General features: G+C 40.7%; 1 protein-coding gene and 1 pseudogene across 6 annotated transcripts in view; one reads left to right on the forward strand and one right to left on the reverse strand.

Moving 5' to 3' along the window:
- The window catches only part of CREB5 (cAMP responsive element binding protein 5), a 425,217-nt gene that overhangs the window by 219,660 nt on the left and 179,431 nt on the right, over positions 1 to 26,126 (forward strand). The window lies entirely within an intron of this gene.
- Positions 915 to 14,216, reverse strand: LOC308622767 (small ribosomal subunit protein uS5-like; annotated as a pseudogene). The gene is made up of 4 exons: positions 14,108 to 14,216; positions 12,267 to 12,341; positions 10,986 to 11,056; positions 915 to 1,610 (listed from the first exon to the last, which is right to left on the reverse strand). The product of its transcript is annotated as a small ribosomal subunit protein uS5-like (transcript).

Below are 26,126 nucleotides of genomic sequence, written 5' to 3' on the forward strand. Positions count from 1 at the left end.
CTGGAGCATTCTGATCTGCTTCAGGAATGCTGTCTTGAGGGTGAATACCCTGGCATTTCAAAGCTTGTTCAGATGGCAGTCATTTGTGCTAGCCATTTGGGATTTAATCTTGCAGCTATGGAAAGATCTTTTAATTACATTGCAAAATATATAATTTCATAATGTCCTGTTATGATTAGTTACAACATACAGAGGCTAGGCTGCTGCTGTAACTCATAATATACTTGGTGAGACCAAGACCAGGTCAGTGAGACCATGCCTTTTTCATGAGATACCACCCTCACCACCAGCAGGTTTCCTGTCCTGATCTAGTCTTGCTTCAATCGAAAAGGGTTGGATACCCTTGTTATCACTTCCGAGAGATTCCTCATGCTCCAGTCATAATGAGGGACACCTGCATTTCCAAAAGCTTCTTACCTTCATGTGAAATCCCTTCCTGGCCTTTAACATTTTTTCAAACAATTAAGCAAAACTATCTTATGTTATAATTGTGAACAAAACTTCTTAAATATTTTAATTAAATTTCAAATATTTATTTAAATTTCAAATATTATGTAAGTACAAAGATCAGGATAATGACCCAGCATGAACCTACCACCCAACTTAAACAATTATCAGCTCACAACTGGTCATGTTTCATCGGTGTCTCTACCCACTTCCAGCCTCTCCCAAGGTTATTTGAAGCATATCCCAGATATCATAGCATTTTATTCATAAGTATTTCAGCATGTAAGTATGAAAGATAAGTATTCTTTAAAGAAAAGTAACCATGATACCATATTTTCACCTAAGAAGTTACCCATAGTTTCTTAATATTTTAAAATATCCTTCAAATTTCCTTGTTTGTTTCATAGGATTTTTGCCCTTTATTTTTTAAATTAATTAATTCACTTTATATTTCTTATATAAAAATGCTACAGTGGTGGCCATAGATGGAGCCTGGGCTCTCTACAGGGAGGCTCTGGTGTGAGTCTGTAGGAGATGTCTCTGGATTCCTGATAGGGAGACTTGGTGAACATGGTCTCTTTTCAGAGGTCAGGGTGAGAGAGCTGTAAGTCTTGGAGATGGCATCATAGTTGCCCAGGTTGGCAGTGCAGCCCCTGGCCGAGGTGTGACAGTCATCCATACTGGCCATCAGCAGCAACTTCTTGAGTGCAGAGGCCAAGATGATGCCAGTGCCTCGGGGGGTAGGAAGAGGCACTCAGCATGGAGGCTGGTGCCTTGCAGGGACAGTGTGGGACCTGCCTGTCTTCTTCTCCCAGTAGCATTGCCGCACGGGGACTATGGAGAGCTTGACCAGGATGATGGCCCCTAGGATGGCCCTGGCAACCTCCTTGGAGCACTTAATACTCAGACCGACATGGCCATTGTAGTCCCAGATGGCAACAGAACCTGGTCCACTGGCTAGCGTAGGTCTGCTTTTGCATGGACATAATCTTCAAAACCTCATCCTTGAGGCACATCCCCAGGAGAAAGTCAGTGATTTCAGATTCCTTGATGGGAAAGGAGAAGAGAGAAATCTCCTCCAGGGATTTGGTCTCCCTGTCCTTGATCAGGTGGCCCAGCTCGGCCTTGCTTCCTTGAACTCTGTGATGTGGGCTGGGCTGCTGCTGCAGCCAGGAGTACCCCAGGAGTACGGGTATACCTCTGCCATTTGGTGCTTTCCCAGATAAGTGCCCTTTATTTTAATCGGGACTGAAATAAGGTCTGTACATTAAAATTGGTTGACATGTCTTCTTACACGCTTTTAAATCACAGATCTGTTCCCCCCCTTTTTTTGTTTTGCCTTGAAATTTATTTGTTGAAGAGTTTGTAGAGTTTTGTACAAAGTGAATATTGTTGATTCCATTTTCATGGTGTCAGTTTAACAAGTTCCTTTGTTTCTTGTATTTCTCATAAATTGGTAATTCGGGCTTTCTAGACTTCATTTAACATCAAGTTCAATTTTTTGGCAAGAGTACTTCATAGACAATGTGGGATACTTCTGTCAGGAGGCACCAAAATCTGCTTGTCTCTCTTTGGGATGCTGGCAGTCATTGACAATCCTCACCTAGATCCATTTCATCTTTGGGGATTGCAAAATGGTGAAGTATATTTCTATCATTCCTTCTTCACTTATTAGCTGGAATACTTCTGTATTCCAGACTATGTGACTACCTGGAAGTCCAGTTCAAAACTTCCTACAGTCTGTGGCTCATTTATTTTAATGTCAGAGAGATGTCGTTTTACCCAGTAAGTACCCAGAAACAACCCTTCACCAGTAAAAGGCTGTAACATGCAGCAGGAAAAACCAAGCCAGGACCTCAGGAGTCGTGGCTCTACCTCTGAGATCTGTATGATGTTGGACAAGCTATGTAATTTCTTAGAGCTGGCAGGTTCCAGGCCCCTACCTACACTTCAACCAGAGAAGCAGTTTTTTCTTAATTTCATTTGAACAAATCAAGCCATGACTTTTTTTAAAAAAATTATTTTATTGAAGTATAGTTGATTTACAATGTCATGTTAATTTCTACTGTACAACAAAGTGATTCAGATATATATATATTATTTTTCATATTCTTTTCCATTATGGTTTATCACAGGATATTGAATGTAGTTCCCTGTGCTATACAGTAGGACATTGTTGTTTATCCATTCTACATATAATAGTCTGCATCTACTAACCCCAAATTCCCAGTCCATCCCTCCTCTAACCCCCCTTCCCTTTGGCAACCACAAGTTTGTTCTCTGTGTCTATGAGTCTGTTTCTGTTTCATAGAAAAGTTCATTAGTGAGGCCATGGCTTTTAAAAATCGTATATAGTCTATCGCTAAGGTCTCTTTCAGCTAAGACATTTTATGATTTTCATTTAGGATAAAAAATATATAAGTCCCCATCAGGATATTTAGGATCCAGTGACCATGAAGAGCTAAGTGTTATTTCTAAGAATGTGTTATTTCATTTATTCATCCATCAGTTCGGTAGTTCATTTATATTTTTATTCTTTAAACAAAGGTTTATGCTATCTAAGTCACTATAAAGTCTAAAGCTTGGGAGTGGGCATTGTGGGCAATAACCTTTAGGGGATCTCCTGAGGGTACCATTCTTGAAGCCTCAGCCTGAAGTTCAGAGAGTTGAGGAAAGGATGCTGGAATTCTTCAAGTCTTTATTGACATCATCCATCAGAATGATTCCATGTACTTGAGAACTGTATTTGGAATTTTACCCATGGAAAGCCTCCACAGGGGAGCCAGTGTAGGGGATGCTAAACAATATCCCTGAGAGGGAAAAGCAATTCAAAAGAACATCTGAAGAACTCTCGTTAATTGTTTACATGACAAAGTTAATCTCAAATTGTACAGGAAAAATACAGTAACCGATCCTACTTTGAAACTCCCTGTCCACCTGTCCCTCAGTTCTCTGTGCAGAGAACTCTCATCCATACAACTAATGAGTGAGTACAGGTTAGAAGCACAAAATCTAGTTTTAGCACAGTCCCAGGTTCCAAATAGGAAATGTGGACTCTGCTTTCTCATTAGCGCGCCTGAAATTCCTCTCTAGGTACGTGTATTCAGAGTGGCTCAAGTCAAGGGGGTGAGTAGAAGGAGAAAAGCAGAAAACAGAATTCCGAAATCCACCATTGGAATCACGCTGGCTTGTGACAGAAGGAGCACAAAAATAAAGTCGACAGTTCTCACCTCTGAAACTAGGAGCAAATGGGGGCTTCCCTTCATCACAGTTTCACTCAGTACTTAGTCACAGAAGGTGCTGCTGCACCCCTGGCACTTAATTTAATAATGGGAGCAGTTCCTGGCAGGAGATGTTATGAAACAACCTTAAGCATAAGAGGGGGAAACAAGAGCAGTGCTTCATTTAACAAATTCGGAGCCTTTCTTGGAGGCCATGAAGTTCTCAGTTCAAGTTAAGTATTGTCAACAAATATTTATTTATTCACTTGATGAATATTTATTGAGTGGCTCTTTTGAGCAGCATGTGGTGTAGGTGTCACCCTGACACAGAGATGACAAGAGGCAGTCCCTTATAAGCAAAAGGCAGAGACAGTTTGCACAACTCATTATGAAACTAGGTAAATTTTGATAGCTCTGCATGAAAGGGGTCCAAATGAAAGTTTTATGAGGACACGGTAGGAAGAAGTTAGTTCTAGGTGGAGATTGAGAGGCAGCCTAGTAAAGGAGATGGCATTGAAACTGTACTTGGAAAACTGGGTAGAACTCCACTAGGAGAAGCCTGCAGGCATTCAGGATGGAACATCCACAGTGAACCAGGAAAGGGCGTGGGGAACAGCTGTCCCCACTTGGCATCCATGTCTTCCTAAAGACATTAGAGCTTGGAGTCTGTGTGTATGCCACTGGGTGAGAGCGTGATGCTGTAGGAAAAGGAGGAGATTTTTTTTGTTTCCTTCATTTGTATCAACTGCACTCCTACCGATCTTGTGAGAAATCACTTGTCATCTCAAACTCTGAAAAAATTCATTTCATTCTGTTTTTTTTTTACCCTGCATCAACACATCTGCTTCTCTGTCAGATGCAACTCTGATTTCAGAACTGGTGAAAGGACTCTAGGCTCCCCTGAGTAGCCACCCACATTTAGCCGTTGCCCCACTTTTCAAGGCTCCAGGCGGCCTGTGGCTTTGCCCAGGTAATCCTGCAGGACCGGTAGGACTCTCAGATTCTAGATCTATACACAGATACAGCCACACGCAGCTGGGCCAGGCCTCCCATCCCAGTGAGCACAATCTCCATGAGCCTCCCCTGAGACGTGGAGACTCACCAAGCCTTGGGTAAACACCCCCCCTTGCTAGACACTAACTTCAACCATTTGATTCCTGCCTAACAAGCTACCAATGGGGTTAGGCTAGGGATCATAATATAAATCACTTTCTTTCTCAGTTTGAGGAGAAAGGGTAAATTCCTCACAATAGGAAGGCAGGTATAATTCAGACATTGCAGTTTTCTCTTCAGCACAACAGCAGTTATTCTCTAGATGCACAGAGTATTTTATGATTTATAAGGAACTTTCAAAGACTTAATATAATTTGATTCTTGTTACAGGTTTGTCATTATTCCCACTTGATATATAAAGAAATTGAAAGGCTCATTCATTAAGATAATAAAAATAATGGCTCTCATCAGGCAAATTGCCAAGTCTTGTCCTAAGTACTTTACATTTAACTCATGGAAGCCCCTAAATTGTCCTGCAAGGTAGATGGTTGTTGACCTCATTTTGCTGCCAAAGGAAACAGGCACAGAGGGGTTATATAATTTGCTCGAAGGACCACAGCTAGTAAGTGGGAGAGGTGGGATTTGATCTCAGCCAGCGTGGCTCCAAGGTTGCACTAGGTGGCCCATAGCCTGGTTCTGGAAGAGAATGGTTATCCAAATCTACCACTCACCTAGCCAAGAGGATTCCTGGATATCCCAGGGAATCCTCCCCAACGGCAAATGTTTCTTCTGGACAAACGCCTTCTCTCTCTTTGGCCTACTCTAACTTGGGTAGATTTTGAGAGAGCTATTAAGGAGAAAATTGTTTGGTGCCTGCTTATTTTTCCCTGTCATTCGACATTGAGATAGACACTATCCTTTTCAGTAAGGAAACCACACATCTAAACCTGCCCCTGTTTCTCCAGGATGACAATGTAGAAGACCTTGGGAACGAGAAGGTGTTTCCATGTTTTGTGGGGAACAGAGGCTCATAGGGAAACAGCACTGGACACAGCACTAGAAAACCTGGATTGTGGTCATGGGCTAAAGCTGTGACCTTGGGCTAGTGGTTGTACCTCTCTGAGCCTCAGCTGTATCAAATAGTAACTCTTTTTGCCTGTCTCATGTTAAAAAAAGATTACAAAATTACTGTGAAACTGTAGCATACCATACAAATGTAGTGTGTTACTATTGTCCTTTACAGTTTCCAGCCAGTATTTTTCTCCTCAAAGCATATCCTTGTACTTCAATGCAAGACTTTTTAAAAAAGGAGATTTGCAAACAGTTTGTAAGCTTCTGCATAATTTAGGCATTATTATAATAAAATGGACTTGATTTAGTGAAGATTTTCAAAACAATAACTTTTAAGATGGTACAGTAATTCATCCCGTATGGTTTGAACCACGGATATATTTAATCTATATAGATAAGAGAAACAACTTTTGCAATCTTCTCATAGATTCTTCTAGAAAATTCAGAATAAGTCAAACTTTTAAGATTTGAAAAGATTTTAGATTTGAAAAGATTTACTTTCAAGGAAATTAAATCTTGACAAATGGAAACAATATCGTGAGGTAGTGAAGAGTGTGTGGGCTTCAGAGAAAAGCAGAACTTATCTGTAATCAGAAGAGTTGGGCTTGAGTGCTGGTTCCACCACTTACTGTCCTAAGACCTTAGGCATATTATTGAGCTGCTCTTGGCCTCACTTCCTCACCTGAAAAAATGGGTACATAATTATAATTAACTATATAGGTGTTTATGAGGATTAAACGAAATAATGCAAGTGAGCATTTAGCATAGTAAATGCTCAAAAATTGTTAGCTTTTTCTAAAAAAAATTGCATATTATAGAATTCCCTTCTTTCAGCCTGAATACACCATATTTTCTTTATCCATTTATCTGTCGACGGACATTTACGTTGTTTCCACATCATGGGTATTGCTAACAATGCTGCAGTGTACATGGAGTGCTAAAATCTCTTTGAAATTTTGATTTCCATTCATTTGAATAAATACTCAGCAGTGGGATTCCAGGATCATATGGTAGTTCTTTTTTTTTGAACTTCTGTACTGTTTTCTTTTTAACATCTTTATTAGAGTATAATTGCTTCACAATGATGTGTTAGTTTCTGCTTTATAACAAAGTGAATCAGCTATACATATGCATAATCCCCATATCTCCTCCCTCTTGCATCTCCCTCCCATCCTCCCTATCCCACCCCTCTAGGAGGTCACAAAGCACTGAGCTCATCTCCCTGTGCTAGGCGGCTGCTTCCCACTAGCTATCTATTTTACATTTGGTAGTGTATATATGTCCATACCATTCTCTCACTTCATCCCAGCTTACCCTTCCCCCTCCCCGTGTCCTCAAGTCCATTCTCTATGTCGACATCTTTATTCCTGTCCTGCCCCTATGTTCTTCTGAACCAATTCCTTTTTTTTTTTTTTTTTTTTTAGATTCCATATATATGTGTTAGCATACGATATTTGTTTTTCTCTTTCTGACTTACCTCACTCTGTATAACAGACTCTAGGTCCATCCACCTCACTACAAATAACTCAATTTCATTTCTTTTTATGGCTGAGTAATATTCCATTGTATATATGTGCCACATCTTCTTTATCCATTCATCTGTCGATGGACACTTAGGTTGCGTCCATGTCCTGGCTACTGTAAATAGAGCTGAAAGGAACACTGTGGTACATGACTTTTTTTTTTTTTTTGCTGTATGCGGGCCTCTCACTGTTGTGGCCTCTCCCGTTGCAGAGCACAGGCTCCGGACGCGCAGGCTCAGCAGCCATGGCTCACTGGCCCAGCCGCTCCGCGGCATATGGGATCTTCCCAGACCAGGGCACGAACCCGCGTCCCCTGCATCAGCAGGCGGATTCTCAACCACTGCGCCACCAGGGAAGCCCCACATGACTCTTTTTGAATTATGGTTTTCTCAGGGTATATGCCCAGTAGTGGGATTTCTGGGTCATATAGGAGTTCCATTTTTAGTTTTTTAAGTAGCCTCCATATTGTTCTCCATAGTGGCTGTATCAGTTTACATTCCCACCAACAGTGCAAGAGGGTTTCCTTTTCTCCACACCCTCTCCAGCATTTATTGTTTGTAGATTTTTTGATGATGGCCATTCTGACCGATGTGAGGTGATACCTCATTGTAGTTTTGATTTGCATTTCTCTAATGATTAGTGATGTTGAGCATCCTTTCATGTGTTTGTTGGCAATCTGTATATCTTCTTTGGAGAAATGTCTATTTAGATCTTCTGCCCATTTTGGGATTGGGTTGTTTGTTTTTTTGCTATTGAGCTGCATGAGCTGCTTGTAAATTTTGAAGATTAATCCTTTGTCAGTTGCTTCACTTGCAAATATTTTCTCCCATTCTGAGGGCTGTATTTTCATCTTGTTTATGGTTTCCTTTGCTGTGCAAAAGCTTTTAAGTTTCATTAGGTCCCATTTGTTTATTTTCGTTTTTAATTCCATTTCTTTAGGAGGTGGGTCAAAAAGGATCTTGCTGTGATTTATGTCATAGAGTGTTCTGCCTATGTTTTCCTCTAAGAGTTTTATAGTGTCTGGCCTTACATTTAGGTCTTTAATCCATTTTGAGTTTATTTTTGTGTATGATGTTAGGAAATGTTCTAATTTCATTCTTTCACATGTAGCTGTCCAGTTTTCCCAGCACCACTTATTGAAGAGGCTGTCTTTTCTCCATTGTATATTCTTGCCTCCTTTATCAAAAATAAGTTGACCATCTGTGCGTGGGTTTACCTCTGGGCTTTCTATCCTGTTCCATTGATCTATATTTCTGTTTTTGTGCCAGTACCATACTGTCTTGATACTGTAGCTTTGTAGTATAGTCTGAGGTCAGGGAGCCTGATTGCTCCAGCTCCGTTTTTCTTCCTCAAGATTGCTTTGGCTATTCGGGGTCTTTTGTGTTTCCATACAAACTGTGAAATTTTTTGTTCCAGTTCTGTGAAAAATGCCGTTGGTAGTTTGATAGGGATTGCATTGAATCTGTAGATTGCTTTGGGTAGTACAGTCATTTTCACAATGTTGATTCTTCCAATCCAAGAACATGTTATATCTCTCCAACTGTTTGTATCATCTTTAATTTCTTTCATCAGTGTCTTAGAGTTTTCTGCATACAGGTCTTTTATCTCCTTAGGTAGGTTTATTCCTAGGTATTTTATTTATTAATTTTTTTGTTACAATGGTAAATGGGAGTGTTTCCTTAATTTCTCTTACAGATTTTTCATCATTAGTGTATAGGAATGCAAGAGATTTCTGTGCATTAATTTTGTATCCTGCTATTTTACCAATTCATTGATTAGCTCCACTAGTTTTCTAGTAGCATCTTTAGGATTCTCTATGTGTAGTATCATGTCATCTGCAAACAGTGACAGCTTTACTTCTTCTTTTCTGATTTGGATTCCTTTTATTTCTTTTTCTTCTCTGATTGCTATGGCTAAAACTTCCAAAACTCTGTTGAATAATAGTGGTGAGAGTGGACAACCTTGTCTTGTTCCTGATCTTAGAGGAAATGGTTTCAGTTTTTCACCACTGAGAGTGATGTTGGCTGTAGGTTTGTCATATATGGCCTTTATTATGTTGAGGTAAGTGGAACTTCTGTACTGTTTTCTATCAAGCTGCACCATTCTATATTCCCACCAACAATGTGCAGGGTTTCCAACTTCTCCACAGCCGTACCAACACTTGTCTTTGGTTTTTTTGATAATAGCTGCCATGACAGGTGTGAGGTGTTAATCTCATTGTGGTTCTGATTTGCATTTCCCTGATGATTAGTGAGTGACATTGAGCATTTTTTCACATATATGTTGGCCGAGAAGTTATTATGTTAAGTGAAATGAGCCAGTCACAGAAAGACAAATACAGCAGGATTCTGTTTATGGGAGGTATCAAAAATAGTTGAATTCATAGAATCAGAGAGTGGAATGGTGGTTACCAGGGGCTCAGAGAAAGTGGAAGTAGGGAGTTCCTAATCAACCAGCATGAAGTGTCAGTCAAGCAAGATGAGTAAGCTCTAGAGACCTGCTGTACAACATTGTACTAATAGTCAACAACAATGTATAATAAAGTGTAATAATAATAATACGTAATAATGTGTAATAAAATGTAATAATATACTTTAAAATTTGTTAAGTGGTTATATCTTATGTTAAGTGTTCTTACAACAATAAAGTAAAATTTTTTAAATTTTAAAGTAAAAATAGCCCTGAAAATTGAGAAGATCTGACCCTGATTCTAAATATAGGAAAAAATATGAATATGGCTATTCAGATCATCCTCACAGAACTGGTCATTTCTTAAGATTGATATGGTATAAGCCTAATAATACATTTTTGAATTAGATATAGCACTGGCTAGTGACCTTTTGATAATGCTTAAATAAGAGATTCATCAATACGGAATAATTGGATAGGAGGAAGAAAGGGTATTAACATGGTAAATTATTTTGCACAGATCTATTAATAACAGGACCCTGGTGCCTTACTAGGTAAGCACCCAAACAGTCTTCTGACATCATATCTAGAATAGGATGGTCTCACTAAACCCCAGATTTGGATCTCCAGGAAGCTTCCGTCTTAAATTAAATCCTACTCAATAGTAAATAGATTTTGATTTAATATCCTTGAACTGATGAGTTTGCTTAGATTACTGTATGATTTAAACAGTAAATAAAAGTTGTCTCCATCAAACATATAGTTGGAACTGAATCAGTGAACGACTTAAAATTAATAGATCAGTGGAGCAGACAATGCCAAGTCTCTGATTTATTCTCTGTTATTGAGGTAGCAGAAATAGAAGGAACCTACTCTTTGGAAATGCCAAAAATCACTATTCCTGAACCCTTTATGCTAATATTGTTGAAGTCTTTGTTTTGGAGCCATCTGATGAGAAAAGCTACCTTGGAGGGAATTCCTTTAATTTCTTCAGTAACTAAATCCACTTGGAAGAGGTGGTTCCATTTATACCAAGTGTCTTAGTGAACAATGCTACTAAAGAATTCTACTATTAAAGGGAACATTCTAGAGCCCACTTTCCCTATGAAATCACACCCACCAAGGTCATGTCTTGGTATCACCAGATCTTCACACAGGCCTGGTACCTAATAAAGATCATTATTGTCTCCAGAAGGAATCTTCTTTAAGTGATGAAGGTGTTCATAGGGTAACAGTTTCTAACTACAATTTATATTTGGCATTATGGAGATACTAGGAACCATATATCCAGGAAATGCCTATACCATTCACTTTTCCATACCTGGCCCCAGGCTCCCCCCTTATTGTCATCCAGAGCCATCATGGTGAAGAGGAAAGAGGCCACAGATAAACCTGCATTTAATAATATGCTTATCCAGCCAGCCACTTTAGAGTCAAGAGATGTCTGTGAAGATTGCTGTGTCCTCTGCTATAGAAATGCCATTAACCAAAGAGACAATCAAATGAAAAAGAGAGAATTAAATGAAAATCTACGATCCAGTTACTATTGAAGATGAAGGAATGCTTGCTGGCATTAACATTTTACAAAACCAATGAGGAGTCCCTGAATTAATTTCACCTAAAGCCTAGCCCCAAATTTGGAATTGAAGGCTAATCGAAAAAGTTATATTAAATCTCTATTTCCAAAAGAATTTCAGAATGGTGTGGACATTTCCACATGCCTAATATGGCAACATCTCCTGAGGGCCCTCAGAACTGAGTGGCCTTGGAATTGTGCAGTGAGACTAGGGCAGCCCCTAGAGATGTCCAGACTAGGATTAGTCAGAAAGTCCAATCTAGTCTTGGCTGGCCCTGGAGATTCAGAGGGGTCACAGGGAATCCTGCGTCTCTGGTAGAATAATGTTTGCCTTGTCAGGCAGTGTGTAAAAAACTATTGGCATGCAGGGTTACTGAAAAATGCCGAGAGCCAGAAAGTTTGGGTTATGATAGTTATGAACAAAGGAAAGTATTTACAATATCCCCTTGCCCCAAAATAGATTTTAAACACTATACAAACACAATGGAATGTGTCCATTCATTTCTAAATGGGTCGTCTCCTACCCCCATGTTTAGGTCATAGCTATTTCTAGGCTTTCATGTGACAAGACCTTCACAGACCAAATTCAGTAGTGTCACTTCTGAACCAAGTGGCTGCATGCTTTGTGGTTTTCCCTTGTTTATTTTGTCTTGTTTTATTTTACACAGCTTGTATCACTAGCCTCCCAATCAAGGTCAGTAGATTGAATTCAACCCCATTCGTTTAAAAGAGCGATAAATTCATGCCAGCACCATGATCTCACCCCCCTGAGTAGCAGAATGTGGCTGTGCTGTGCTGTGAAGTCAGCCTTCCAGATGCAAGTGTTCAGTGTGACCCTGAAACCACACCTGAAAGACAGGATGGTGTCATCATACCAGCACGTGTTCTGACTTCAGCTTCATTTGTTAAGGGCAACGTGTATCCGGAGGTGAAAGAAAAACCTGAAATGGTTGATGTATTGTTATAATTGAGGAAGTGCCTGTAATCTAAATAAACGATATCAATGGAGAAGACTCATCCAAATACCAGCATGGAATTTCCTAATACTTGCTGCCAATTTGCTATCGAGGAGATGGTTAGGAAGTCTCAGGTGGATGCTAACTGCACAAGGGCCAAAAAGGATCTTATTACCAGGGTGGAGGTCAGTGATGAACATTGTGATATGAAGTCATATTCCTTGCAATGCAGCTCTTTGCAGTGTGCGAGGTTGGAGATCTGTGTGCAGGCAATGTCGAATGTTTCCTGTGGGTGAAACTCAGGTGAGGAGAGTGGCAAGTTTCTCTTGTCGCCAGGTGAATTCTTGTACACATACACGCATTCGTTCTCTCTCTCTTTCTCTTTCTCTCTTTCTCTCTCTCTCTCTCTCTCACACGCACACACACACACACACACACACACACACACACGCACACAACACCCTTCCTCCCTCTGATCATATATCCTCTTAAAGATCTTCATTACATCAGCCATGCAGGAAGGGAAAGAAAACCCTTACCAACTTGTAGTCATCACAGTTTCCCGTGAGGCAGCTATTACAAGACTATGAAGATGTACTCTAGCAATGAAGGGGCACCCAAAGAGGAGGGAGACTACACCATCCTATGACAGCTGGGGCTGAAGAGAGCAGAATTACACCTAGCATTTCTTAAACTTGTATTATGTGTACTGAGTGTTTTATATACATTTTCTTAGTTAATCTTCACATCAACGTCTTGAGGTAGGGACTGTACTTATTTCCATTTTATAGATGAAGAAATTGAGGCTCAGGGATGTTAAATGATTTATTTATGGTCACACAGATCCACTCTAAACCACTGTACAATGCAAGCCAAAATACTCCCATCTGCTTCTTTATATGAGAATGTATAGAATGACAACTTGTTGTTCTGCACCAAATATAGTCTCTACTTACTTATGTATGAATACGGATGGCTAATAATATGTTTGGGCCTGAGTGTGTCCAAGATTTCATAGATGGACATTTGCACACTCTTATACTGGTAACATTTCGTCCTGTTAACAAATGTTTTGACCTTGTGGTAGCCTCTGGTCATATTCTAATATTTTTAGCCAAAGTTATAATAAAAGAATCTTTCTGTTTCAAAATAGCCTTGCAGATCAAGCTCTGTATAATCTGAAATGCCACTTCTCTGTTTGGGGAGGGTTAAATGGTTGTCTCAGGCGAGTGTTTAGTTCACATTCTATAAATGGCTCTTACTCCTTGATCTGACTCACTGTATGTATTACAGCAAAGTCACTTACAGATCAATTTATTTTTAGAATCTTAAAGAAACAGATTCAACAGGGAGTGTTTGTCAGACCACAGGCTAATGTGAGGGAAAACATACCTTGGTGAGGAACTTTCTGTTTGATTCCTCTGCCCACAGCTCTCTGTTAGTGATAGGCCTTTGCATGTTGTGTTAAATGTTTTGAATTATTTAAATAGCAGAGTGGCAGAATTTTATGCCAACATCTTACATAATAGAGGAGTTTTTGTGGTGTGCAAGTGGGAGAGCCTTTTGCATTTTAAGTAAAATAATGTCAGGAAATAATCAGCACAATTAATCTTCATAAAGAAGAGAAAGATTATATACCCATCGCCTACCTTGCAGCTCTGTAATGGAAATTTTCTTTAAGATCAAAACCCAGGGGCTTCCCTGGTGGCGCAGTGGTTGAGAGTCTGCCTGCCGATGCAGGGGACATGGGTTCATGCCCTGGTCCGGGAAGATCCCACATGCCATGCAGCGGCTGGGCCCGTGAGCCATGGCCGCTGAGCCTGTGCGTCTGGAGCCTGTGTTCTGCAACGGGAGAGGCCACAACAGTGAGAGGCCCGCGTACCGCAAAAAAAAAAAAAAAAAGATCAAAACCCAGGAATATGATAAGAACAGTGGCGATAATGATAATGGTGATGATGATGGTGACGATGATGAGAGCGGTGATGGTGATGGTGATGATGATGATAACCACCGCCACCATTAGGAGAGATTCTGTATCCGTCCGTTAAATAAATACGGCATGCTGCCCTCTACAGGTATTCAATCTAAACCGGATAGTATCAAATTCATACAAATAGATGAAGCATCCTCAAACACACAGACCAATATATAAATGCAAATTGAATATTGAAGCCAGTTAAATAAGTAAAACCTTTATACTCTACAGGTCTCATTTGTGTGAATTCTGAAGCCAAAGAAGGAGCAAGCATTTAGTAATATTTATTCTAAATTTCTCTTCTGAATTTTTGAGTATGTATATTTGAGGCTAGTGTCAGAAGCTGGGAAGACCAGCTGGGAGTTTGTGGACTAGTTTTCTGTTGACACTAGAAAAAGCTAATTGTTCTTTGGTTTGCCTAAGGCCTGTTGTTTATGGATAACAGGTGTTTAATGAACAATTAATAAATAACAACAGGTCTGGAAATCTCAAATTTGTTTGCTTTTCAAAAAGGTTGGATTTTATACCACATTCAACTAACATTTTTAGAAACTAAACTAACAGGCTTTGGAAAAAAGAAAGAGGGTCCACCTGGCTCCTTCTTCACCCTTCTACTTCTGCCTTACGCCAGTCGATCATTGTTATTTTAGTATCTGGGTTGAACGTTTTTCTCAATTTACTCTGTGCTCTTCCTTGCTGGGGATATGAACCAACAGAGGAAACACTGCTGGGGAAAGAGTCTTTAGAATTGATTTCTTGTACCCGCCTTCTACCCTTGAGTTTAGTTTACGTTAGTTCAGCTTGATCACTGCACTGTTCTTCATGTTATTCCTTCACTCTAAAAGGAAGGGCTGGTCAGTGGAGCTGAGAATCCCCTAGTCCTAACGTGCTGGGATTTTGCCATATGGGCCAATGAGAGCATAAAGCAGTAGTGATGAGCACCAGCTTTAGAGAAATCCTGGGCTTGTGTCCAGCTCCCTCCACTTACCTGCTGGGTGGGCAAGTTATAGAATGCCTCTGAGCCTCAGTTTCCCATCAGCAAAATGAGTACAATAGCATCTACCTCATAGGAGTTTTGGGAGGATTTTAAAACACACTACAAGATAAAGCATTTTATAAGTGCCATCTTGTTTCGTTCCCATGACTACCTTGTAAGGAAGAGACTACTCTCTCCCCAACTTACAGAATGAAGAAGTGAAGCTTAAGGAGGTTAAGCAAATGAATCCAAGTTACAGGGCTGGCAGGTGTGGAGCTGGATTCAAGCCCAGGCTGAGGCCATGCTTTTGACCTCTGTGTCATTCAGTCAGATATCTGTATCCATTTTCCCCCACACACGTTACTAGGATGCTAAAAAGAATGTTTCACTTCACTCTTGAAGTCCTCCCTCTCCCCCATCATTCCGATTTCTTGCCAGACTCTGGTTCCTCCAACTGCAAGACGTACAGATGACAAGAGAGTCAGGCTCTGCCACCTACACTCTCAGTGCTTGGTAGACATGGAAGAAGGTACCAAAAAAATTCACCCTACCCCGTGGCTCTCAGAGTTGACTTATATAGTCAAAAAGAAGGGGATCCTTGTTAGTGGCTAATGTTAAAATCCCGAAGCGCAGTCAGCCAAAACCTCATCCAGATGCAAGTGTGTGGTCACTGGTCATGCATTTCTGTTTGCTGAATTCCATACAGCCAAGGCAACTGCCTTGCCTCGCTGAAGATCCACAGGGGAAAAAAGTTATGTGCACTAGTACGAAAAAACATGCAAGCAGAGTTCTCCCTTGTCATCAGGAATGTTTGATACAGCCGTGTTTATTCCGTGGCCTCCGTCCATGATAAATGTGCCATCATTTCTCATGTGGGGAAAACTGACCCAGAGCTTCCTTATTGGCTGCTCATTTTGTTAAGATGACATAACATCGTAGAGGATAATCTATTGCAATCAAAACAATTTTGTGGAATTATAAAAGTGTATGCATTTTAGTGAAATAACTACTGCTAGAGTCTTTTTGGCTGTTGTCAGACTGAAAACGTGTATAAGTTGTCCTTAAGTACCATATGCTCCTTTTCTTCACCTAATTTCTTACATCCTCTGGGGAGAGTTTACGATAGTGATATTCTAACAAATCATTGTCTTTCCTCATTAGGTACACACATTTTATTAGTTCATTCTTTGCGAGTGTGTTTTTGTATATCTAAAATATGTAGTAGCCATTTTATGATAGTACAGATTCATTATTTTCTGTATATTCTTATCATAGATTGCTAGAATATGTGACCTTTGCTGTGTATGAAGAATGACACTCAGTTCTACCTTTAAATATCACTTTTTGTCAAAGGCTCCACTGGCTTTACCATATCTGAATTGGATGATTTTTAATATAAAGTACTTGGAATTGTTGAAGTATGGAAGAATTCAAATCTAAAATTAAAATTTCCTGGTGATCTTTTTGATACAAGCACTAGCTAATATTCATTGACTGCTTACTATACCCCAGGCTTTGTTCCAAGCTTTATCTGTATTAACCCCTCAATTCTCATAACCATCCTACAAGGTGCCCATTTTACAAACAGGAAAATCGAGGTGTGAGAGGTTAAGTAACCTGACCTTGGTGACACAGCTACTAAGTGCTGTTTCTGGAACTCAGACCCAAGGGGGTTGGGCCCAGCATCTGCTTTCTTAACCCCTCCCCTTTAATGCAACTTCGACAGTGGGGGTGATAGAATCCATTTTATTGCTTTTAAGGGACATTTACATACTCTTTTAAATGAATACAAATAGACTGTTATCTTTAGCCATAGAGAGAAGGAAGAGTCTATTTAAGAAGGGATCTAAACAATAAGCCATAATTTATTTTTTCTCATGCTCTATCGAAAGGCCTGGTGAAGGAGGCCTATTATGTCTTACTCCCCCTGGTGTTCAGAAAGGGTGCCTATGGGGGCCCTTAATCAGATGTAGGGAAAGGAGCCCTGGGAAGGCTTCATTTCCTTTCTGTTCCTGAGCTTGAGAAACAAAAAGCAGCTAGAATGTGATACAAGAGTTCCTTTTCTCATCTGTTTTTCCTCTCAAGGCTTGCAATAAGTTCAGCATCCATTGCAACCCTTGACGGCCAAAGTTATTAAAATTTCTAATTTCCTAAAATTTCTCCTGTCCTCCACCCCTATCCGTTCTGCCACACCCTTGGCCTTCTGCCAGGGCATCTGGTTTTCCATAATTAGCATGGTGGTTCTGATAATCTTTCCCTGTCTTCAGCCCTGGCTGCTGGGCATATTTCCCCCCAAATCTCCATCACAGTTTTCCTTGTTATTGTTTGCTTGGAGTTTCTGATAGCCAATATTCCATGGAGAAAAATGTAAGATCACCTTGAATTTTCAAGTCAACTGAACTTCAGTTGTTTGTATTAGATAAAACGGCACTGGGACCCTTAATTTAAAGAGTGGCTCAGCCCTGGCTACCTGTGGCTCTCACTTAGGGAGCTTTAAAAAATACCAGTGCTTGGGCTCCACCCCCAGAAAGTTTGAATCATTTCTTCTGGGGTGGAGCCCAGGCATCAGCGTTTTTATTCTTTTTTTTTTTTTTTAATATGAGGTCATGGTTGAGAAACACTGGACTAAATTGGCTTAAGTTTGAATACCAAGACCCTGAAAGGCCTTGGTTCAGAAATATATTAAATTCATTTAAATGGACAGTTGTAGTTCCTGTCTGTTTTAACCTGTTTGTTAAAATGTGAAAAGGGGTTTTTGCTATACAGCCTGTTCATCCCCAAATTAAAGGGAAAAGATGAAGTGCATGGCACTTTTGAAGTACCCTCTGCCCTGGGCATCTCTGGCCACATCCTTTGCAAGAGGCCAAAGTGTTCTGTAGCTGAGATGTTTCAGCTTATCTTCAGCCCTGAGGCAAATCAGGACAGTCACCAGAAATCATTTTCATGTCAGTGCCTGGTGCATACTGGGTGTTCAAGAAATCAAAATTTGTATGTGGCTTTGTACAAAATGCAGGGGCTACTGTTACTGTGTGATTTTGGAGATGAGTCTGGTTCCTCATCTGTACAATAGATTTAATAGTGCTTGCCTTACAGGATTGTATACAAATTGAATTACATAATTTATACAAAAGCTGCTGATCTACCTGCTACCACGCAGCAGTCACTCCTCCCCAAAGATCTGGAAACTCTTCCCAGTTCAGAGGAGGGAATTTCTCTCATACTGTCATTACTATGATATTGGCTGACATCATCAATTTTATTTTTCAAGGAAGTCAACGAGTCCTGTCATATCTCCCATCTGTAAGACCCTAAAGACAGACAGCGACCAGGGGCTTTTGTGGTTTGTGCTTACAGCACATACAATAAGGCCACGTAGGTTTCCTGGACTTCCCTCTGTTGATTTACTGAAACCTGTTACTGCCAGGGCTGCCACAGCATCCCCACACGCCTGCCTATTGTCCATAGCCTGTCTGGTCACCTCCCCTGGTTCTGAGTCCTTCCAGCAGGCTTACCATCTGTCAATCTACTTTGCCCTCAAATCCTTCTTGAAGAGGTTTCAGCACCCAAGGGAAGTTAACAGGCTCCTCCAGAGCCCAGGGGACTTGGCCAGGAAATCTGCATTTCGAGGGGTAAGAGAAGAAGGAGATGACTAGAGAAAACCAGCAACTTCTATGTAAGCATCCAGAGGGGGCAGAACTGGAGAGAGAACAGTGTGAACTCAGAGAATATCACGTCCTGTAGGAGGACGGATGTGGTGGTCAAGGAATAGACTTATGAAGTCAAACAGTAGCCCCTGAGACATTAGAGAGGCTCTGCTGCCTGTTAGTGCTCTTTGTGTAATATTTCTCTGACTTTGCTAGGAAAATCCTTCTTAGACATGTCCTCTGCTGTGTTCATTCACTCAGCAAACCGTGATGAAGTGCCTAGCATTGGCTAAGCAGAAAGGACAGCCTGACTCAGGGAGTACAGTCTGGTGTGTGCGCGGTGGGGGAGGATATGAAGCAGCCATTGAACACTGATAGATTTAACTAGGTTAAAAACAGTCAAATTAAAAACAAACAAAAAACGTAAGCCGAACTTCCAATGCCTTTCGTCCCTCATGTTCCCTTTTTCCCACTTAACTAGTGGATAGTGGTTAAGAGCCCAGACTTCTAAGTGAGGTTATCTGTTTAAATGGTGGATTCACCACTACCTGTGTGATTTTGGGCTAAATGATACCTCACTTTACGTCTCTGAAAACTGACATCATAAAAATGCTTACAGATTGTTACGGAGATTAAATGAGATAATACACGCAAAATCCTTAGAAAAGTGTTAAGCACATAGTAATCACTCAACAAAGGTGAGGTTATTAGTATTAATCCACCAGACTATGTTAAGACAGAGAGTCTGAGGATGGACACACAGAGGCAGGCCCTGTAGGGAAATCCAAATGACTAATTTATTGTCCCATTCTCCTTTCACCCTTCCCTCAGAGAGTTGTTCTGGAATCACGCACCCGGTGTACAGGTCAGCCAAACTTTTCGGCTGCTGCTGGTTCCTGAACTCTTCTTTCTGGCCTCAATTGACAGAGCTGAGAGGCTCTGGGCAGCCAACAAACAACTCTGTATTTGCAGTCGAGCAGGCAGCTGGCAATTGGGGAGTTTCGTTGCTCCAAAAGAGAAGCAGGACAGTCAGGGGCTGAATGGTTTCTGCTGCTTTCAGAAAACTCACTGGCCTTCCAGAGTTAGTCAGGACCCTGGACACATAGGGCTACAACATTCTCCTCCTGAGGTAGCCTTTACTTCTTAGGAGTCTCAAGTCTTCCCAAAGCTCTGACCCTCCCTGATTCAGATATTCTGAACAGCTGTCTCAGCTTTGTATAAGGGATGGTATCTAATAAATTTCAAAAGTTAATCTTTGTTTATCAAAGATGTCATTGACATATAAAGGCTCTTTGCCAAGTTGAGTTTCCGCCATCAGAGAAGCATAGGTATTGATTACGTTTCTATAAACATTGAACTTTTGACCAATGATGGACCAAGGAGCACAGATTTGGAAGGACGGACTTCTACATCGCATTCAGAAAACATGGACTTCCAAGGTTGACGGGATCCTCAGAGGTCTCCCAGTCCAAGCTGTCCATCCAATGGATAACTTCCAAACAGCCCTAAGAGGTGGCTGCCCAGCTTCTGCCCAAACCATTCTGTGATGCCCTGTGCTCACCAGCTCCTACAGCACCCTGCTCCTGTGATGCCTACTTGGACAGCTTAAAATTGTTAGAAAGTACCACTTCTATGGAGTCAGTTATGTTTTTCTGGATTTCTACCTGTAAGACTTAGCACTACTCATTTGACTTAACACTAAATCCATGTATCCCTTCTCCAAAATGTTGGTCACTTCTCATACCAGCTAATTAATTACCTATTCCTAATAGCAACTTCGGGAACTATTAGAGATCTACATTTCAGTATAGTCTGTTTGAAATTCTTATTCTCAAATCTGTGTTTTTTGGAAACCCAAGAATACTTGAAACCAAGTGCTGAAAAAACATGTGTTTTTCATTTTCACCTGACATACTGCATCTTAAGGCATCATTCTGGGTGTGCAGCAGCTGAAAAAGTTTGAAAAAATGTAACTGCTCAAAACTAGAGTGATACGGGGACACATGGTGAAGCAAAATGGTCAGTGCATAAAGCAGTTTGGTGTATGGCTTGGGGGTTGGAATCATTCCGATTGCATAGATCACCATATAAGAGGACAATAGCATGGTTAAAAGTCTCAAAAGTTTCCAAATACATTCTTAACCATTTTTCACCTTGATTACTACCCTACTAGCTAAGAGAGTGACTTTTTGTACACAGAAGACGTATGTCGATAGGTTCCTTCAGTATTAATTCAACATTTATTTATTAAGTACCTTCCTTGTATTCCAGGCAGAGAATCAACACTAGAAGGTATGCGTGACTATCTTCCCCACGTTACAGAAGAGAAAACTAGGTACAAACCTTAGTAACTTACCCAAAGTTATGCAACTAGTAAGTGGTTGCACTGGGGTTAGAACCAGAGATCTGGCCACAGAATGCATGGTCTCAGCTGCCACCCAGCACCAACAGTGGGACACACAGTCATGTGGAAACCTTTCAGCCCTGAGCTGCTGAGTGTATCTTGAGCAGGACCATTTGTTCTTTTTCTCTGTGGGAAGGATTTCAGGATGCTGACTCCAAAGCATCATCGGCTTTAATCTGTCTCTAAAAATTCTTCACTCCAACTCCAGTGTGTGGGGTTTCCCCCCAAGTCATTCAAAGCAATTCTCTAACACCAGCTGGGTGTCCTACAATTCAACACAATTCTGACACCATCTATCCAGGGATAGCATCAGATCGCACATGTTAATGGTTCAGTCCCACAAAACTGCCCTCCACCCCACTTCAGACACCTGTTGCCAGTCTAGGTTGTCACCTGTGCTTCTGACCAGGACCAGCTATAGATCAGAGATCTCCATGATCCCTTCCTTGGGTTCAGTTAATTAGCTGGAGCAACTTACAGAACTCAGAGCAACATTTTAGTTACTAGATAACTGGTTTATTATAAAAGGATATAACTCTGGAACAGCCAGATGGAAGAGATACATAGGGCAAGGCATGTGGGAAGGGGCACGGAACCTCCATGCTCTCTCCTGGTGCCACTCTTTCCAAATCTCCAACCCCAAAGCTCTCTGAAACCTGTCCTTTTGGGTTTTTCTGGAAGCTTTGTTACGTAGGCGTGGTTGATTAAGTCATTGGCCGTTGGGGATTGATTCAACCTTCAGCTCCTCTCTCCTCTTGGAGGTCTGGGGGTGGGACTGAAAGTTCCAACCCTCTAATCACGTGGTTGGTTGTCCTGGCAACCAGCCCTATCCCTAGGTTGGTGTGTCCAAAAGTCACCCCACTGACATAACAAAAGACACCTTAGGAAATTCCATAACAAAGGACACCTTAGGAAATTCCAAGGATTTTAAAAGCTCTGTGCCAGAATCGGGGATGAAGACTAAATAAATAATTCTTGTGTAAGTCACAGTATCACAGCCTCCCAGTGGGGTAACCTAACCCCCACGTCTCCCTTTCGTGCCCTGACAGTCATTTTGGAGTTGCTTTCTGTGTGGTGTGTAGTAGAAAGAACCCTAAGACTGAACATTGGAATTCCTGAGTTAGAGTCCCAGCTCCATCAGATAAGGGCTGTGTGACCCTGGGCAAGGCACTCCATCCCTTGAGATTCAGTTTCTTCCTTTGTAAAAATACCCATCTCCCAGGTTCGTGGTAAGGATTCTTTGCTTTCTAACAAATGTTGACCACCTCGGACGTGCCAAGCACTTGGTGAAGTTTTGGGTATGCACTGGTAGATAAAATAGACGTGGGTGCTGCCTTTTTATAGAGCCTGCAGTCACGTGGGGAAGGTAGACAAAAAGTAAGCAAACACATGGATAATTGCAAATGGAAATGAGGGTTCCGAAGGAAATGAAAGAGCTCAGCATTAGGAAATGGAGTGGGTGGGAGCACCTGCTTAGGTAAGGCGGCCAAGGATGGTCTCCCTGGGAAAATGTGTCCAAAAGATGAGGACATACCTGCCAAGTGAAGAGCAGGGAGAATTTCAGGCCTAGGAATGGCATCTTTACAGGCTCTGAGCTGGGAAATATGATTAAAGAACATTTATCATATATGTGTATGAGGGCCCTTTGTAAACCAAAATAGGATAAACCCATGTAAAAAACTTCAACTGCAAACAAAAAAATAGCATGGGCCACATGCAAAGTCCACCTCAGACCATGTTCTTCCCATAAGAGTCAAGACTAACATTCTAACCCAGGGAAGTGTGTTCCATTTCCACAAGATAACAGCCTTTATCCTTCACACCAACATTTTAGGTGCGTGGACTGAACAAACACAAGCAGTAATGTTTTCCTTGATTTCCATCATCTACCAAGGAACAGAACTTCCTCCCTCTCTCACTTTTCCATTTCCTCTACCTCCTGTCCTTGCAGATTGGGCAACAATTTCTAAAAATTTCCTGCAGTTGACTGATGACAGGACATGGGTGTCTGGAGTCCAAACTGCCTGACTAGAGCTAGGACAAGATGTTGAAAAAGAAGCAAGGAGGGTCCCTGTCTGATTCTCTGCTGACGCCTGGATTTGGGGGTGACTGTCAGCAGGGCTGAGCTCCTACTTTTCTCTTCAGATGTTTTGGTGTTTAAATCGTTTTGTCCAGCATCCTTAAATATGTCTATAGTACGTAAGGAACACTGGTAATGCTAAGTCAGGAAAGACTTATTGTAAGGGGATCCTTGGAGAAGGTAGAATGCTGCCGCTTACTTCTACTTAGTGTTCCTTACACAGAAGATGTAACTGAAGTATCAGCAACAGTGTCACCAAGAGAAGATTTTTCAGCCCACCCTCTTGAAGGTTAGCCAGCCCCTGACCCTAGTCATCCTCTATGACATCACCCATTGTCACTTTCTTCACAGCATTTATCATTCTCTGAAATATCATATATTTATTTTTTTGTTTATTATCCACCTTCCGCAATACAACGTAAGCACCCTAAGTTCAAGGAACTCACCATCCTGTTCACCCTGTGTACCCAGCTTTCAAAATAGTGTCTATAGTTTAATGGTTACTCAGTGGCTGAATGATGAATGTATCCATAGATCAAACTATAGTAATGACAGTGATCACTTCCATAGCTCTCATCAAGTTCTAGGCACTCCTCCAAGTGCTTTAAACATCTAATTCACTTAATCCTTTGGATAAACACATGAGGTAGGCATTAGTATTGTTCCTATTTGTAGATGAGTAAACTAGGGCACAGAGAAATGGAGTATTTTGCCCAAGCTCACACAATACGTGCCAGAACTCAGATTCAGACTCAGACCGTCTGGCTCTAGAATCTACACTTTCATCCACTACACTGATATTCCATAGAACATGTTGTTGTTCCAAAAGAAATATCCATGATACCAAAACAAAACAAACAAAACTCTTTGACCACAAAATTATTTTCCTCAAATGAGACTCTTAATCAGTTTAACTAAAGGAAGATTCAAGTGTGTTTGTGTATTTGTGTGTGTTTGTGTGTGTGTGTGTGTAAAGAAAAGAGAGGTAGAAAATTTGGTATTGTGAATGTTCTTTTAGCCTGAATTCTTGGACTATCCAGAATTACTTTCGCTTCTGCCTACATCTCACACGTAGAAAAATACTTTTGAGAACACCTGAAGAGAAAGTAAAGAAAGTGTCCCTTCTATAACAATTAGTATGTAATTTCTACCCTGTGCAGGGTGCTCACACAGTAGTCAAGGCCAGGCTGAGAATGGTGAGTCAGGAACCTTCCCTGGCATCCTTTTGATTCGCTGGTCACTTGGTGTATGGATCTAACAGCAATGGTGGCGACGGTGGGGACTCAGGGTAGAGGGGGTCAGGAAGGAGGATTATGAATGTATGGGCGTCATAAGTTTGTCCAAAGAAATAAATACAGAGGCAGTGGCACTGCATCTCTCTTTGAGTCTCCTTGGTCTTGCATCTTCAAATCTAAAAGATAATAATCTAGCCTGTCTCCAGTTATTGGACAGCACAAATTCCATGCTGCCTATAAAATGAGACCAAATCTCTAAATCACTGTTATCTGAAGCCAGGAGTCTGGCTCTTAAACAAAAGAGTGAAAAGAAAATCGATGAGTCTGAAACCTAAGCCTGTCTTCTTGGCTATCTGATTAGTTAAGATTCCCAGAATAAAATGTAAAATGAAGGTAATTGATAACAATTTTGAGCCTCATCTTTTTCTCAAAGGTTGGCAGTGTTTTGTTGAGTGTGATCTTGGTTTTTCCCATTATAGCCTTATGAAGTGGTGTACAAATTTCCACACGAGTTTCATTTGAACTTTAATCTATGCATCCAACCTGTCTCTGAACAGCCACTGGAATCTTTTGGCTCTGAAGGAGTTTGTTTTTATCTTCACCCAAAGCTTTAATCATGCCATTTCCCTTTCAGACCAGTTGAACAAATAAATGCATACTCATGAATTAAAACTAGTATTTTAAAATAGGACGGGCAAAAAAAATCCAAATCTCCTCATTATATGCTTTACTCTCTCCTTAAGGGAAAATATTTAATATTCTACATCGTTTGATGATTATAATTTTAAAATTATTATGAGCTATGCATCACAGAACTTTTTCATTGTACCATTCACTGCTTAAAAAATGTAGATGGTCTGATGTCTAAGGACCTTGCAAGCCCTCCTGTGTGTTTCTTGCCTTATTTCCTCAGTTGTCACACTGGTTCTCCTCAGTGACTCATGCATAGAGCTTCAATTATGTAGTTCTTGTCTCTTTTTTTCTATAAAACAAAATCCTACTACCTATCCTTCAAGTTCTGCCTTCTTCTCTCACTTTCTAGCTCTGGTCCACCTTACTTTCTGAACTCTTAGAGGAATTTAATCTGTATCTCTAGTATCCTCCTTTAATTTTATATTTGCATCTTTAAAAAATGTTTTCTACTATTACAATTGCCTTTTCAAGGAGATATAAGCAGCTTAAGGGTAGAGCACTATATCAGTTAGGAATGCATTTACCTGCAAGTAAGAAAAAACATACAAAAAAGACGCGTATTGTTCTCATGGAACAAGAAACACTTAACCCCCAAATAGCCAAAGCGATCTTGAGAAAAAAGAACAAAGCTGAAAGTATCATGCTCCCTGATTTCCGACTATACTACAAAGCTACAGTAATCAACACAGCATGATACTGGCACAAAAACAGACACATAGTTCAACAGAACAGAATAGAAAACCCAGAAATAAACCCAGGCACAAAGATCAATTAATCTATGACAAAGGAGGCAAGAAAGTACGAGGAGAAAAGACAGTCTCTTTAATAAGTGATGCTGGGGAAACTGGACAGCTACATGTAAAAGAATGAAATTAGAACATTCTCTCATACCATATACAAAAATAAACTCAACATGGATTAAA

This window comes from Mesoplodon bidens (genome assembly GCF_964165515.1).
Source record: "Mesoplodon bidens genome assembly, chromosome: 9".
Taxonomy (NCBI): Eukaryota; Metazoa; Chordata; class Mammalia; order Artiodactyla; family Ziphiidae; genus Mesoplodon; species Mesoplodon bidens.